Source organism: Euprymna scolopes, chromosome 25 (genome assembly GCF_053919585.1).
Source record: "Euprymna scolopes isolate OS-2025 chromosome 25, ASM5391958v1, whole genome shotgun sequence".
In the NCBI taxonomy this organism is placed as follows: domain Eukaryota; kingdom Metazoa; phylum Mollusca; class Cephalopoda; order Sepiida; family Sepiolidae; genus Euprymna; species Euprymna scolopes.
In genome coordinates this window covers 81,606,730-81,621,975 of record NC_136506.1, presented here as the reverse complement: position 1 = coordinate 81,621,975, position 15,246 = coordinate 81,606,730, and the positions used below count along the sequence as shown (strand labels likewise).

The 15,246-nt window shown below is 36.4% G+C and overlaps 1 pseudogene; it reads right to left on the bottom strand.

Moving 5' to 3' along the window:
* Positions 1–14,804: 14,804 nt before the first annotated feature.
* On the bottom strand, positions 14,805–14,907 carry LOC145247695 (U2 spliceosomal RNA; annotated as a pseudogene).
* Between the last annotated feature and the right edge of the window lie 339 nt (positions 14,908–15,246).

The following is a 15,246-nucleotide window of genomic DNA, read 5'->3' as shown; positions in this document are numbered from 1 at the left end:
TTTCGTCCATCTTCCGTCTTATATTCTGAGTCTAAAATGTCACTTAATGGCACCCCTCCCCTTTAAATTTTAGAGTTTTAATATTTTATTTTTATAAATAGAAATATATTTCACTTCTTCCATTTTTGAACCAGATGCATTCGGTGGCAAATAAACTTCATTAGCATTCGGTGGCATTAGCACTTTCTGCAAGATTCTGGCGGTTCGCAACAAAGCAGTCTTTTGAAGTACTCAAACATTACCATAGGTCCCAATAAATAAAAGGGTCATCACATATCAAGGGCCGGAGGCCACTTGAGGATAATGGTTAATGTGTGTAGTGTAATTATTGGGATAGTTGCGTAATAATCGTTTGTAGAAGGAATTTGGTACAATTAGATCATTTACAAAGACGGGTTGATAAAACTTGCTTGCATTGGACTTGAAGATAATGATATTGTAGTCATCACAATATGGATAACGTCTACATTCTTCAATCTCATCAATCATCAGCTGGCATTGCTATATCAATGAGTATTTCCTTGTGTTCCTTTTTTACATAGGCATAACCACTTATCAAGGCCCGGAAACCACTCGAGGATAAGGGTTAAGAGTGTACAGTAGTCAATTGGACAACATAGTAATCGTTAGTAATGAAAATTCGGTAAATTTGTTAACTTAATTGGAACGGCTTATTCAAGAACTTGTTTACGTTGGGCTTGAAGACAATCAAATTGTAGGCAGCTGAAAAGCAGAAAAACGGAAGACAGTTCCACAGGCGCACAGTTCTAAGAAAGAAGCTTTGTTCATGGAATCTACGTTTAGGTCTAGGTACAGATAAAGAGTGGGGGGAATTATTGATAGTGTTTTCAGCTAGAGGAGTGTTTCTTGTGAAAGTTTGGCGAGGGGGGCCATAGATTGAAACTCAGTCGAGCACTTGCCATGAAAATAACGATAAAGCAGAGACAAACTCTCTTTTCAAGTTTTGGTACTCCTCGACCTTCTCCTTTTCTTTTCATCCACATTGACATCAGCTGGCATTGCTATATCAATGATTATTGGCTTGTGTTCCATTGTTTCATCATGACTAAATCTTGTCTCCTTGCTTCAATCACATTATCACATTGGATATTCATATTCCACAATAATTTCATATCATCACTCTCCACTACCTTTTCTGGAACATGCTCGTACCATTTTTACTGCATTCCAACCCTCTTTTCTTGCATATATTCCAATAGACCTTTCTTGCAATACTGTCATGCCGTCTCTTGTATTCCTTTTAAGCCTTCTTGCAACTACTGCCGAGGTGTTGTATATTCTCACTTTTCTGTCCACACAGTCAACATAGAGGACTTTCAGCCGTTTTATCAATGTGATACTTCACATAATTTGTCCTGAGCGCTTGCTCCTGCGCAGCATATATTAGAGCTTCTGTCTCAATCTTTAAGTCACATTTTGACAACCAGCGCCAGGTTTTTCCATTGGCCACTGTTTCTGGTAGATCTCTATTGAACTGGTCATGAATTTTCTTCTCAACCCACTTGCCTTTCATTTTTTGCTCGTTTATTTCCTTAAATTCATTGCTTCTTAATATCTTTTGCAATTTTTCAAATTTTGACACGTTCTTTATAAGATTTTCCTTACAATTGGAAACGCAAACTTTCAGACTGTTTCCCTCTTCTTTTACACATCGTTCTACACTCATTAGTCCTCATCTCTCATCTTTTCCTTTCACATATAAGCTATCGACATCCCCATTTGGGTGAAGAGCTCCATTCATTGTCATCATTTTCCTTATCTTCCTTCAACTCATTTTCTTTTCATTGAAGAATACCTGCCCCATATTGAAATATAGCTACTCTCCATGTGTGTTTTTTAAAATTATTTTTTTATTACATTTTCAACCCAAACAAGGCATATTGCCACTTTGTTGTAAGGGGCTACTATCAGGGACATGGGCCTAAGGGGTACTGTGTAGGGAGTTGGGCAGCAAGATGTCGGTTTACGTTGCACTTGAACTTCTGCATGTCAGTACAGTTGGGGAAGCAGGGACCCTGCAGGGAATTCCAAAATCTAGCTGTCCTGGGGAAGAAACTACTGGAGTAGAAGGCTCTCTTACATCTAGGGATCTCTACTGTGATCTCTACTTGTCGGGTTTGTCGGGGGTATTTACGTCGATAGGGCACAAGTGCTTGCAGTTTGTCAGAGCATTCACCGTTAAAGTACTTGTAGAAAAGGCAGAGGGATGCAATATTTCGTCGATGGAACAGGAGCTGAAGTTTAGATGACAGTTTAGATGACAGTTTTTTTTTTACACAGTGATCACCACTTATCAAGGCCCGGAAGCCACCCAGGGATAAGGGTTATTGCAAGTACATTACGTTAGTGTGGAGATTTGATGAAGTGTTTACTTAAGGGGGCGGTTTATTAGGAATTTGTTAACATTGGACTTGAAGACATCCACGTTGTAGTCGTGTGGGAAGCAGGCCGACGGAACAGAGTTCCACAGGCGTGCAGTTCTAAGAAAGAAGCTTTGTTTACTGCGGATATTTTATTTCTCCTATTCAGTCTTGACCTAAGAATCAACTGTAGTGCTTTCTTGTATTCTTCTCCAATTATTTCCTTCATTTCAGCTTTCTTTTATTTTATCTAATTCCACAATTCCTTTTGTAGGTGTATCATTTTTTTTTTTTACATAGGCATCACCACATTATCAAGGCCCAGAGGCCACTCAAGGATAAGGGTTAAAGAGTGTACATTAGAAATTGGACAATATAGTAATCATTAGTAATGAAAATTTGGTAAATTTGATAACTTATATGGAACGGCTCATCAAGAACTTATTTACGTTAGAGTTAAAGACAACCATATTGTAGTCAGCCGGAAAGCAGGAAAACGGAAGACAATTCCACAGGCGTGCAGTTCTAAGAAAGAAGCTCTGTTCATGGAATCTACGTTTAGGTTTAGGCACAGATAAAGAGTGGGAGGAATTTTTGATAATGTTTACAGCTAGACGAGTGTTTCTTGTGAAAGTTTGGCGAGGGGGGACCATAGATTGAAGCTCAGTCGAACACTTTCCATGAAAATAACGATACATCAGAGACAAACTATCAACATCTCTTCTGTGAGATAGAGGTTGCAGCGAAGAGAAAAGGACATCTCCTACGAGGCTACGAAGTCTATTTTGAACTCTATCATGGCAGGCCAAGTCCTTTCTAGCAGCTCCTGCCCAGATGTGGCAACAGTATTCCATCCTTGGACGTACCTGGCTCTTATATAGATAGAGAATTGCATCAGCAGTGAGATATCTACAGGATCGATAGAAAGATCCCACCATTTTTCCAGCGGCCTTGGCAACAGATTTGATGTACGTGTTCCATTTAAGATCAGGAGTAATGGTCAAGCCAAGAAGCTTGTCAAAACTTGAGGCCCCCTGAAGACGAGAGCCATTCATTTCAATTGATGCCAGATGTGGGTCAGAATGTTGATGATGTAAAGAGAGAAGCCTGGTTTTAGATGCATTAAAAGTAACCAGCCACTCCTTACCCCATTGTACTACGTGCTCAAGATCAGAGGAGAGAGAATTGGAGAAAACTCATTCTTCTCCAACCTCTTTTATCATTTCCCCATTCAAAAGTTTTATTGTTTTACTTTAAAAAATGTTTACCCCTTTTCAATTTCAAGGCACCACACTTCTTCAAACCAAATTCCATACCTATGCCATTACTGAATCATTTGAACAGTCTTTACAAGCATATTTAGCTGGTATTTATCCTTTGCATACATCATTAAGTCATCCATAAATAATAAATGCTTTATCCGGTTCTCATTATTTCCCCGGTCATAACACGCATTTACCTTTAGTAATATGAACGACAAGGGTACCATACTCAAAACAAACAACAATAGTGACAAGCTTTCCGCCTGAAAAATACCTCTCTTCACATAGATTTCCTCAGGATCTTCTCCAGTAATGATGTTAATGACACTTTCCAGCTCCATTCTTCTTTCCAAGAAATCTCACACATTCGCCGCTATTCCAAACATTTCCATACATCTATGTAGAACCAGATCATATGCTTTGCAGTAATTTATACATGATATGCATAGATTCGTGGACCTTCTCTTACAACCTTGAAGTATTGTCCTATCAACAAGCAACTGATCCTTTGTCCCTCTACTACCTCCTCTACATGCTTTTTTTTTCATCTGGTAACATTTCTTGCTATTCCAGATATTTGTAAATCTCATCTGCCAAAATGTCTGTCAGCAGTTTCCCCCATCAGTGGAAGGTAGGTGATGGGCCGATAGTTATCAACCGCAGTGTACTTTGAAATATCTTTCTGGCAGAGCACTGTTCTTTCACACGTGCTGCATTCAGGAATTGCATCTCTTGTCAACATCCTATCAATCCTTCCATGCAAGATGGTAAAGTTTTTTTTTTTTTTAAAGTTTTTTTTTTAACAAATATCCCTGTACACCATCTGTACACCGGGAGCTTTCCTTACATTGTTTGTTAACCTTCCCCTTTTCTTACTTTTACAACATTTGGAGGTTGCTTTAACTTTGTACTTCATCCCTCACATATTCCAGCTACAAAGCACTTCCATTATGTTTACGTTTTACACTTCAAATATCACCCTAAAATTGTGTACGCTCTTCTGACTTTGATACTTCATTTACGTAATTGTATCGTCTTTTTAAGTCATTTATAGAACTTCTTCTGGTCCAGACTAAATAACCTATTCTCTCTGAATTGTTGAGTTTTCTCTTCATATCTCTTCACTTTCGCACTTTTTGCTAGAATTCTTTTTTGATCTCCTCTAGGACAGTTCTACTTCCCTTTCCTTTGTACCTTTCATTCAGTTGTTTGAATTTCTCAGCCTTCCTCGCACCCAACGATCCTCTCAGACCTCTTTCAAGCAAGTTCACATCCTTTCTTAATTATTTTTTATTATATCTTTTATTCTTCTTTTCGATTTTGGTTCATTTTTATTCTGGCGTTCAACTCTTTTCAATCCGATTTTTTTTCCCGCAACCCAAACACTTCCTGCTATAATCAAATTAGTTGTTTCTCTGGTGACCTTGCATTTCACATATTTCATTGCTTCATTTACCTTTTCTACGTGCACTTTTTTTCTTAAACACGATCCGATCACTTCTTTATCCTTCTACCATAATCTCTTTCAGTTTTTCAACCGTCTCTCTCACTTCCCTAGTTTCTTCCAGCATCTCGTCATCAGTTTCTCCACTATTACAAATTACCTCGTCCTTTGTTTCCTCTCCATTTCCTGGCACCTTATCCACATCTTCCACTACATTCTCTGTTCTTTTCTCATCAATATGCATATTACCTTCATTTGCCGTGTCCCCCCCCTAACTTTTGCGTTCATCTGTCTTTTTATGGCGGCCATTTTTCCGTAATGTTCTTGCCTGAGCACACACGTGCTGTTCTGTTAATTCCATTCTCTAAACATGCGTTTTCTGTATATGCCTTCCATTTTCATGCTAAGGATTGTTTCTGAAGAAGCACTCCATAATTACCATTTTTACTCTTTTACTCCCCTTCATTCTAGCAGTCGCAGGTTGACAGCTAGATTATTGCTGCTCCAAGATACACCAGTTGAGTTCAAGTCCCATTAACACCGTTATTCTCAATGCTTTGGCTTGTCATTTCATTCATACGAAGTTTAGTGAATTTTAGGTTGCACAACCACCGGCGTTTTTTTTTTTTTTTTTTCAAAACACCATCTTTAGTGGTTTTTTGAAATCAGAGTTTTTCTTCCCATATATAGTTAGTCTTACCGGACTGTCGAGCATCACCAACCAAGAGCTATTGGTTTTAAGGCGCCAGTTATTCGCCTGATGCACCCCCTCCAATCAGTTACACAGGTCTGCTTAGTCTGGAGAAGACCAGGAGCGTGATTGGATTTTCTGAAGCTAAAGATTTGAGCTTGCCTTTGAAGTACTTTATAAGAAAGTCGGAGCTCATCTCCATTTCGAATCCTGTAATAAAGCAACATTGGGATAATTTATAAGTATTATTATCATTATCACCACTATTATTATTATTATTATTATTATTATTATTATTATTATTATTATTATTATTATTATTATTATTATTATTTATTATTTATTATTAATTATTATTATTAATTATTATTATTATTCCTATTGTTATCAAATAACGGTAAAATCTTTAAATTCCGTTTTAAATTATTATTATTAATTATTATTAAACTTATTATTATTATTAATGCCAATCATATTATTCGCATATTATTATTATTATTATTATTATTATTATTATTATTATTATTATTATTATTATTATCATTATTAATTTTATTATTATTATTATTATTATTATTATTATTATTATTATTATTATTATTATTATTATTATTATTATTATCTATATGTTAATACGATAGCGTGTGTGTTCTTTTGCATATCACGCTTACATCCGGGTTGTTTAATTGTTATGTTCTTCTATTTCTTGTCATAAATAATTTTACGAAGAATTCTTCATAAGAGGATTAGAAACAGCTTGTCTCCTTGTTTTATACTCGTTTCCAGAGTGTATTTTGCGCATGTGTATTTCCTTAGAAAGCGGAAGTGACGTCGTCCATGTGTGTGTTCGTGTTCGCGTGTGTGAGTACATGTGTATACGTAAGCGTGTGCTTATATACACGTGAATGTGAGTGTATGTACGCGAACGTGAATATGTGTACATGTGTGGACGTGGGCGCGTATGTTTGTGTGCGCGTATGTATATGACAGCTTGAAATATGAATGTGTGTTTTGTGTGAGACTTGAAAAAGGCTCGTACAAATTATTATTATTTATTATTATCATTATTATTTATTATTATTATTATTTATTACTATTATTATTATTATTATTATTATCATTATTTATTATTATTATTATTTATTATTATTATTATTATTATTATTATTATTTCATCATCATCATCATCATCATCATCATCATCATCATCATCATCATCATGTTAAATTTTGTTGAAGAAAACGTTTTAACATTCATTAAATATGTATTTTTTTGTTTGACGTCATATAAATGTTTAATTTTCTTTGAGAAAACACGTGACGTCATAAAGTTCAAATCGTACCGCCAAACAAATGCCGTTGGTTAATAAAATGTAGTTTTCTTCGTCCTAAAGGTTTAATGTCTTTGATAAAAACTGTGTGATGTCAATATAGGTTGGACTGTATCCGACAAAATCTTGTGGCATCCTAAAATATGTACTTTTCGTTTTGAAATGTGTGTGGTGTCATAGAGGTTCAATTTACTTCGACAAAAGACGCGCGACGTCGCACAGCACGAATTTAACGCGAAAAGAAAAGAAAAAAAAAACATGTGACGTCATAAATGTTAAATTTGTTTTGATAAAAGTTGTATGAGATAATGAAGCATGGATTGTAGGGGAACTTGGGGTAAAATGAGATAGCGGGGTAAAACGAGACACCACAGATAACTGAAACACAGAGAGAGAGAGAGAGAGAGAGAGAGAGAGAGAGAGAGAGAGAGAGAGAGAGAGAGAGAGAGAGAGAGAGAGAGAGAGCTCTTTCGTGAGGAATCTGATCAATAGATCACGTGGTAACACCTTGCCGCCAACGTCTACCATTGTTTTATTCAGCCCCGTACATCAAAAAGGGGTAAGTATTCAAAATTTATCTATTTTGATCTGTGACGAACTGTACTCTGAGAGTGCAGAAAGCTGGGTAGCCTGTCAAGGGGACTGTAAGAAATGGGCACACTATGGCTGTGCAGGTCTAGACGAATGCAACAAGACCCTAATCTTCATTTGTGAGCTCTGTGAAGACTGACTTATTCAGACCAAGATCCGTCTCGTTTTGCCCCAAGCATGGGGCAAAACGGGACAATACAGTTAGCTGAATAAATCATCTGTATTTCTTTTGAAAATAATTTCTCGTTTTTTTTTGTTGTTGTGGCATTGTTTTCCAATACTTTGAATGTTTTTCTTTCTTTTTTTACATGAAGTCCACCACTTATCAAGGCCCAATGGCCACTCGGGGATAAGGGTTATTGTGTGTACAGTAATCAATGGGATAGTGTAGTAATAGTATTAGAGAATTGATAAAGTGTCATTACTTAAGGGGCAGTTCATCAGGAATTTGTTTGTGTTGGACTTGAAGACTTTGTTTGTGTTAGGTTGAAGCCGGGAGGGAAACAGGCAAGCAGAACAGAGTTCCACAGGCGTGCAGTTCTAAGAAAGAAGCTTTATTCATGGAATCTACGTTTTGATTTAGGCACAGATAAGGAGTGGGGCAAATTATTAACGGTGATTTCAGCTAGTCGGGTGTTTTTTGAAAAAGATTGGCGAGGGGGGACCAGAGAATGGAGCTCAGATGAGCACTTGCCATGGAAATAACGATAGAACAAAGACAGGCTCGCTACGTCTCTTCTGTGGGAAATATGTTTCAGGGAAGAGAAAAGGGCATCCCTCACCAAGCCACAAAGTCTATTTTGTACTCTGTCAAGGCAGGATAGGCTGTTTTTAGCAACTCCTGCCCAGATGTGGCAGCAGTACTCCATCCTTGGACGTACTTGGCTTTTATATAGATAGAGAATTGCATCATTAGTGAGATATCTTCTGTAGCGGTAGAAGGATCCCACCATTTTCCGAGCGACCTTGGCCACAGACTTGATGTATGTGTTCCATTTAAGATCAAGGGTAAAGGTCAAACCCAGCAGCTTATCAAAACATGGACCTCCCCTAGACGAGAGCCATCCATTTCAATTGATGCCAGATGGGGATCAGAGCGTTTATGATGTAGAGATAGGAGCTTGGTTTTAGATGCATTAAAGGTAACCAGCCACCTCTTCCCCCACTGTACCACGCCCTCAAGATCAGAGGAGAGAGAATCAGAGAGAACATCATCATTTACGGCCTTTGATGTGTTGCCATAGATAGTCGTGTCATCAGCATAGATGTCAACGAAAGATTTTAGTATGTGTTCAGTACACAGAATATGGTTTATATGTCAGTGCTACCTTTGACTCGACAGTTCTTTTTCCCTTAAGTATCTTGTTTTGCCTCAGGTTCCCCTATATCTACCAAAAGTCTTATGCATTAAAAAAAAAAAGAAAAGAAAAAGAAAACTATGCCCGATTTCGACAGAAAGATTCCGGAGCATTCATTTTTTTTTTTTTTTTTTTTGCAGACTGTTATCCTCATCTTCATAGTTGTTGTTTCCACACGTTTCGGACAACTCATCCTCTGGACTTCTTCAATTGATTAACCGCGATGGGATAGGAATGCTGTGTCTTACAGCTAGGGTTGTGACAACAGCATATTCTTTTCATTCTTTTGACTCTCAAGTATATATCCGACACAGTTAGACACAGTCAATTAACCGAGAACCACATCAGTCTATATAAAAAACATATAAGATATTAACGGATATATACTCAAGAGTCAAAACAATAAAAAGAATATGCTGTTGTCACAGTCCTACTAATAACTTATCACAAGTAATTGTTTCCTTACATTATTGTTGTTTCACCACGTTTTGCCCAACTCATATTGTTGCCTGCTTTGGGTAGAATTGAACCCGCTATCTTCAGGCAATGCTCACCTGGTACCGTAGAGACACAATGCCTCTATCCACTACTCCACGGACCCCGAAAAGAATGAATGCACAAATTATGAAACCCCATCTCGAAGGATAATAAATAAGTAAATAAAATAAAGATTCCCGAGTTTGAGAGAAAGATTCCTGATTTCAGCAGAAAGATTCCCGAGTTCGACAAGACATACCTGAAGAAAGTCGGAGGTTAGATCGACGAAAACGTTGTAAAAATAACACTAAAGCTGAGAATAGTAGTCAGAAAGATCAAATTAATATGTACTAGACTACCCGTGACCCGTTGGGTCAGTATGTTATATTAGCTATGGAATTCATGTATGAGCGTGACACTTGTGACGTAAAGAAAATAGTTTTTTTTTTTGACATAACAGAAACATTTCTATGAAAGTATATTAAAATGAAAAAAATATATAAATAGATTTCTATGAGTCGTTCTGTTTATTATCATTGCTTTTTTTGGACAATCTTTTTTACAGTTACTAAATTATAAGTGGTTGGCCATACTTATAGGTAAATATGCACTGAACAGATACCATAATACTTATAGTTAAATTCAAATTTTGATATATCTGCATTTTTTTACATCGTTCATTTCTGTATTACGTTTAAGTTATTTTAAACCCCACTTTTCCCATGTTAAATAATAATTTCGAAATAATAACGTTAATATTTCAGTGCGCAGGTCATGCGCGCATACGCAACTGGATGTCGTAAACCGGAAAGTGGGTTACATACATCGTTACAAGGTCATTTGAGTTTTATAATTATATAGATTACATCTATTTATCACACGCTATAAATACATACATTTGCGATGCTCTATCCAAATTCGGTACTTGTGCAAAATTTGAACCAGACGTAACTAACCGTCCGCTCGACTTTGCTTGAAACATGGCGTCATGTACTCGGGTAGGTGTATCAGAATTTTTGGGGAATTTTTGACACTCCTAACACGAAACTGCGAATAAAATATAAAAAAAACTCGTAATTTCAGAAATTACATCTGCAACGTTAACAGTTCGGCCACCAAGAAAAGTCCATTCCAGTTGTTTAGGAAAAAAAACAAAAAAAAAAACGACTACGGTAGGTCGGCGCGAACGTGAAAATATAATGTGAACTACGAAGCCAAACCGGTGTTCTCTTCCCAACTGTTTCTTGTGAACGATCCCCAAACGGTGTTAAGTGGTGGCAGGGGGAGGAGGAATTTATTAGAGAGAAAATATTTTACCACTTCCATTGATCTTAACCGATTATGGCCGTGACTTCTCAGCAGAAAAAGTATAGAAATCTAAGATTATCGAGGAATTTGAGAAATAATAAGCCTATAACACACCTCAGATATTGTTCTGCCGTTTGTGCATATTATATTTGCATGAAATATCTTGATTTTTAATCCTATTAAGGTCAAAATCAGACGGGAAAAAATGAGTTCATTTTATTTATATAGAGATAATGCATTTATTAGCTGTTTTTCCTTTCTTTCTTTCTATTGGTTGACCACTCTTGACACTTACTGCTTTTTTTTCGATTTCTGTTTTTCTATTAAAATCGGTTATGACCGTTAGATAAAGGTTGATGCATATGAAAGGTTAATGTAGTTTGCTTCAAGCATTGTCTAGTTTATATATAAAGGAAATCAAAATTTATAGAAAGAAATGCAACGCTTTATCGTTATTTTCATGGCAATTGCTCGTCTGAGCTCCAATCTATAATTCTGGTTGCCAAACTTTCACAAAAAACACTCGACTAGCTACAACCACTATCAACAATTTTAACTACTTATATGGGCCTAAATCTAAAAGCAGAGTCCACGAACACAGGTTATTCCCTACAGCTGCCTGCCTGTAGAATACTGTTCCATTGGCCTGCTTCCCGGCCGATTACAGTATGGTAGATTTCAAGTCTAATGTAAACAAGTTTTTGTTGAATCGTCCCCTTAAATAATCAAATTGTACCTAACTTATACCACTAACGCTTACTACATTACCACATTACATTCATTAATTCTTATCCCCGAGTAGTAGACTGTTCCGAAATGAAATTGTCTGTCTTCAATGGCGAACGCTGGTGATCAATAGACGTTTTGAGGCGGTTATACAAAACTGAGGCAAATGATGTAGTACTTACCAACAAAACAAACGTCCACGTGTTTGTGCCTTGTGTAGGCATGCGCGATAACAAAACTTGGGTTTTTATAAGCGGAAGTCTCGAGGTTGTCAGGAATCTCCGGGGGCATGCGCAAGAGGAGGGATTGAGAGGGTGGTATAAAAGGCAGGTCGAGTGAGAAGGTTGTTGTTGTTGTCATTGGACATTACAGTGACGCGTGCGTTAGCAGTTGATTAAGAAGTTTTTTTTTGTGTCAAGTCGTGCACCTCGGTGAAGATGAAAGTAATAAACGAAGACATATAATGGTGGAATAAACTATGCAGATTTACCTTTTATGAATACAGTATTTATGTTTATATTGAAATACGTTTGAAAGCCGAATTACAATGCAATATTGTGAAAATAAACAAGTATTTACTTGTTTAAAATCAATATTTCGGAGTTGTACTCCTTCGTCAGAATTTTATATATTTTTTTCTCGCCATGATGTTAAATTGAAGACCCCCCCCCAAAAAAAAACAAAAAACAGTAAAGAGTATGTGTGCTGTTATCTGTGGTGCTATTTTTAAATTGCTGGACGAATACGTTTGGCAAACGCGATTTGAAAGTCAGGATAATGTTTTTTCGTGATACAAGCGTTGATTGAAATATTAATTTTAAACAATTAGATACTTGTTTATTTTCACAATATTGCATTGTAATTCGGCTTTCAAACGTATCTCATACGTGTTTCAATGTTAACATTCAATCACAGATTATATCGCGGAAAACACTACCATGACTTATTTATGGTTATGTTTTTTTTTATTCATTTTTTTACACGCATTGTGTCCTTACTTGCGTCGGCATGATCAGACGGAAGATCCGTATTCTGTTGTATATTGGGATCCCGGAAAACGCTGGGTTACCTAATTGAATCGAAAGTGGGCGATTGTCAGTGTTATGAAATCCAAAATATCCAAAGACAATGTTTCAAGAACAAAAAATTACTAATTATATTGAAACGGATTAAGTATTTTAGGAGAATAAAATATTATATTAAATATTTGTATAATAATTTTGCAATGTTAGAAACATAAACCAATAGAGTTTATTTTTCTTATTTTTACTTTGGAGTCACCACTTATCAAGGCTTGAAGGCCACTCAAGGATAAGGGTTAATAAATGTAAGGTCTTAGTATAATAATCGTGCCTGGTGTAAATTGGGTAGAATTTGATTATTTATGAGAATGGCCCAACAAGAATTTGTTTACATTGGATTTGAAGGTTATTATGTTGTATTCAACCAGGAAGCAGGCCAGCGAAACAGTGTTCCAGAAGCGGGAAAGAAGTTTTGTTCATGGAATCTGTGTTTAAATTTAGACGTAGATAGAGTGTGTGCGGAAATTGTTGATCGTGGTTGTAGCTAGTTGAGTGCCTTTTTTGTGAAAGTTTGGCAAGGAGGGGGGAACCATAGATTGGAGATCTATACGAACTCTCATTCTTTGACGCTATTCTCGCGTTGGCTACGCACAGTTCAAAAATTTAAAAATACAACCGCTAGAAACAAGGCGCGGCTCTTTACAGACTTCTTTCTCCAAATTTACAACATGGCAAGGAAGAAGAAAAAAAAAAAGAAACAAAACAACATACTGAAGATGGAGTATACCTCTGAAATATATTTGTGATAAATTTCAATCAAGTAAAATATTTGTTTATTTTCCTAATATTACGTTGTATTTGGCTTTCAAGCGCACTTGATGCGTATTATATATATATATATATATATATATATATATATATATATATATATATATATATATATCCTATTTACAATGCCTCCCCGCGGGACAGAGTTAGACACCAGGGTCGTTTTTTAACGTGGAGAAAAGGAACAAAAATAAAAATTGTCTCAGTCGTGAAGGATTCATCCTCCACTGACAGAGAACAAGAAATTGAAGTGCAGGATCTGAAGACAGATACTAAACTTTGATCTTGTCCCGAAGGCCAAGCTACACTATATATATATATATATATATATATATATATATATATATATATCTCGAGAGAGAGAGAGAGAGAGTGTGTGTGTGTGAGAGAGTAAGAGAGAGAGAAAGAGAGAGAGAGAGAGAGAGAGAGACGTATGAGGTGCTTTCCAGAACTTTCCAGAACTTTCCAGAGTTATTTCGTATGGGCACTTTTATTGATAGTACACACATGAAACTCTAGTAGTCCCCCTTCGGAGTGATCTCCTCCGACTGCAGTGCACTTATTGTACCGTTACAACAACTTCTGGGAAGCCCTGTGGAAGTCATCTTGTGTGAGCGTGCCAATAACCCTCGTCACAGTCTCTTTCATCTCAATTATTTCATAACGGCAACATCTAAGGTTTTCATTGAGCTGAGGCAATAACCACAAGTCACAGGGAGCAAGTTCTAGACTATAGGGAGGGCGAGGAACTGTCTTGATGCCCGTCTTGTTGAAATAGTTTGTAAAAAGAATGGAATTGTGGATTGGTGCATCCGCGCAAATCTTCCGCATCTTTAGTTTCTCGCAAATAACTGTGTGTACAATTCCCACACTGACATCAAACTGTGCACTGGGTGTGTCATAAATTTCGTGAAAAATAGTGAATAATTCCATCCCGTCTTTCCAAGCTAATAACTCCTCGAAAAATGTAATTTAAGCCCTAATTCTTTTTCAATTAAAGGACCAAGGTTTCATTAAAAAAACAAACAAACAAACAAAAAAACAAATAACGTGTTTGTTTGTTTTTTTAAAGGTTTTAAACTTCGGACTTTACAGGTAAATTTCTAAAAAAAAAATATTTTTTTTTGTTTTAAATTTTAATATATTATTTAGTGACCTTTTCTCTTCAATTTGTGATATATAAAACTTTGGCGAGTAAATTAATTATTTACTTTTTAATAGACACTTGAAAATGGGGGGAGGCGTGAATTAAAAAAAAAACGTTTGTCTAAAATATTATATTCGGTTTATTGGAAAGAGCATACACTTTCACATTGACCCTGAAAATATCGTAAAAATAGAATCGATAGAAAGATTTTGATAGATTTTTAAAGTTTAAAAATTGAAAAATATTGAATTCGTAAAATTCATTACTGTTTTTTAAACAATAAAAAAATATTGCCGGAACAGATACTACACTTTGATCTTGTCCAAAAGGCCAAGAAAAGGTTATTTATTTGCTCCCCCAACGAGCAAATTAGGCACAAGTCCGATTTTTAATGTGAGGAGTGAAAGGGAAATGGGAACCAACTCCCCGGAGTGTAGGGGAGCTGGATAGTGACAATTGGTTTTAAGGGTTGCCCCTACATTGCCCAATGTCTTATATGTGGGGTCGCCCCCAGATACAGTCTTTGCTTGCAGTATCTGCCGGAAAGAAACTACACTTTGATCTTGGCCAAAAGGCCAAGAAAAACTTAAAAAGCTAAGAACAGCATCTATTAACAACAGACCTTTGATCTTAACCAAAAAGGCCAAGCACAAAAGTGTTAGGGACAGACCAACCGACCGA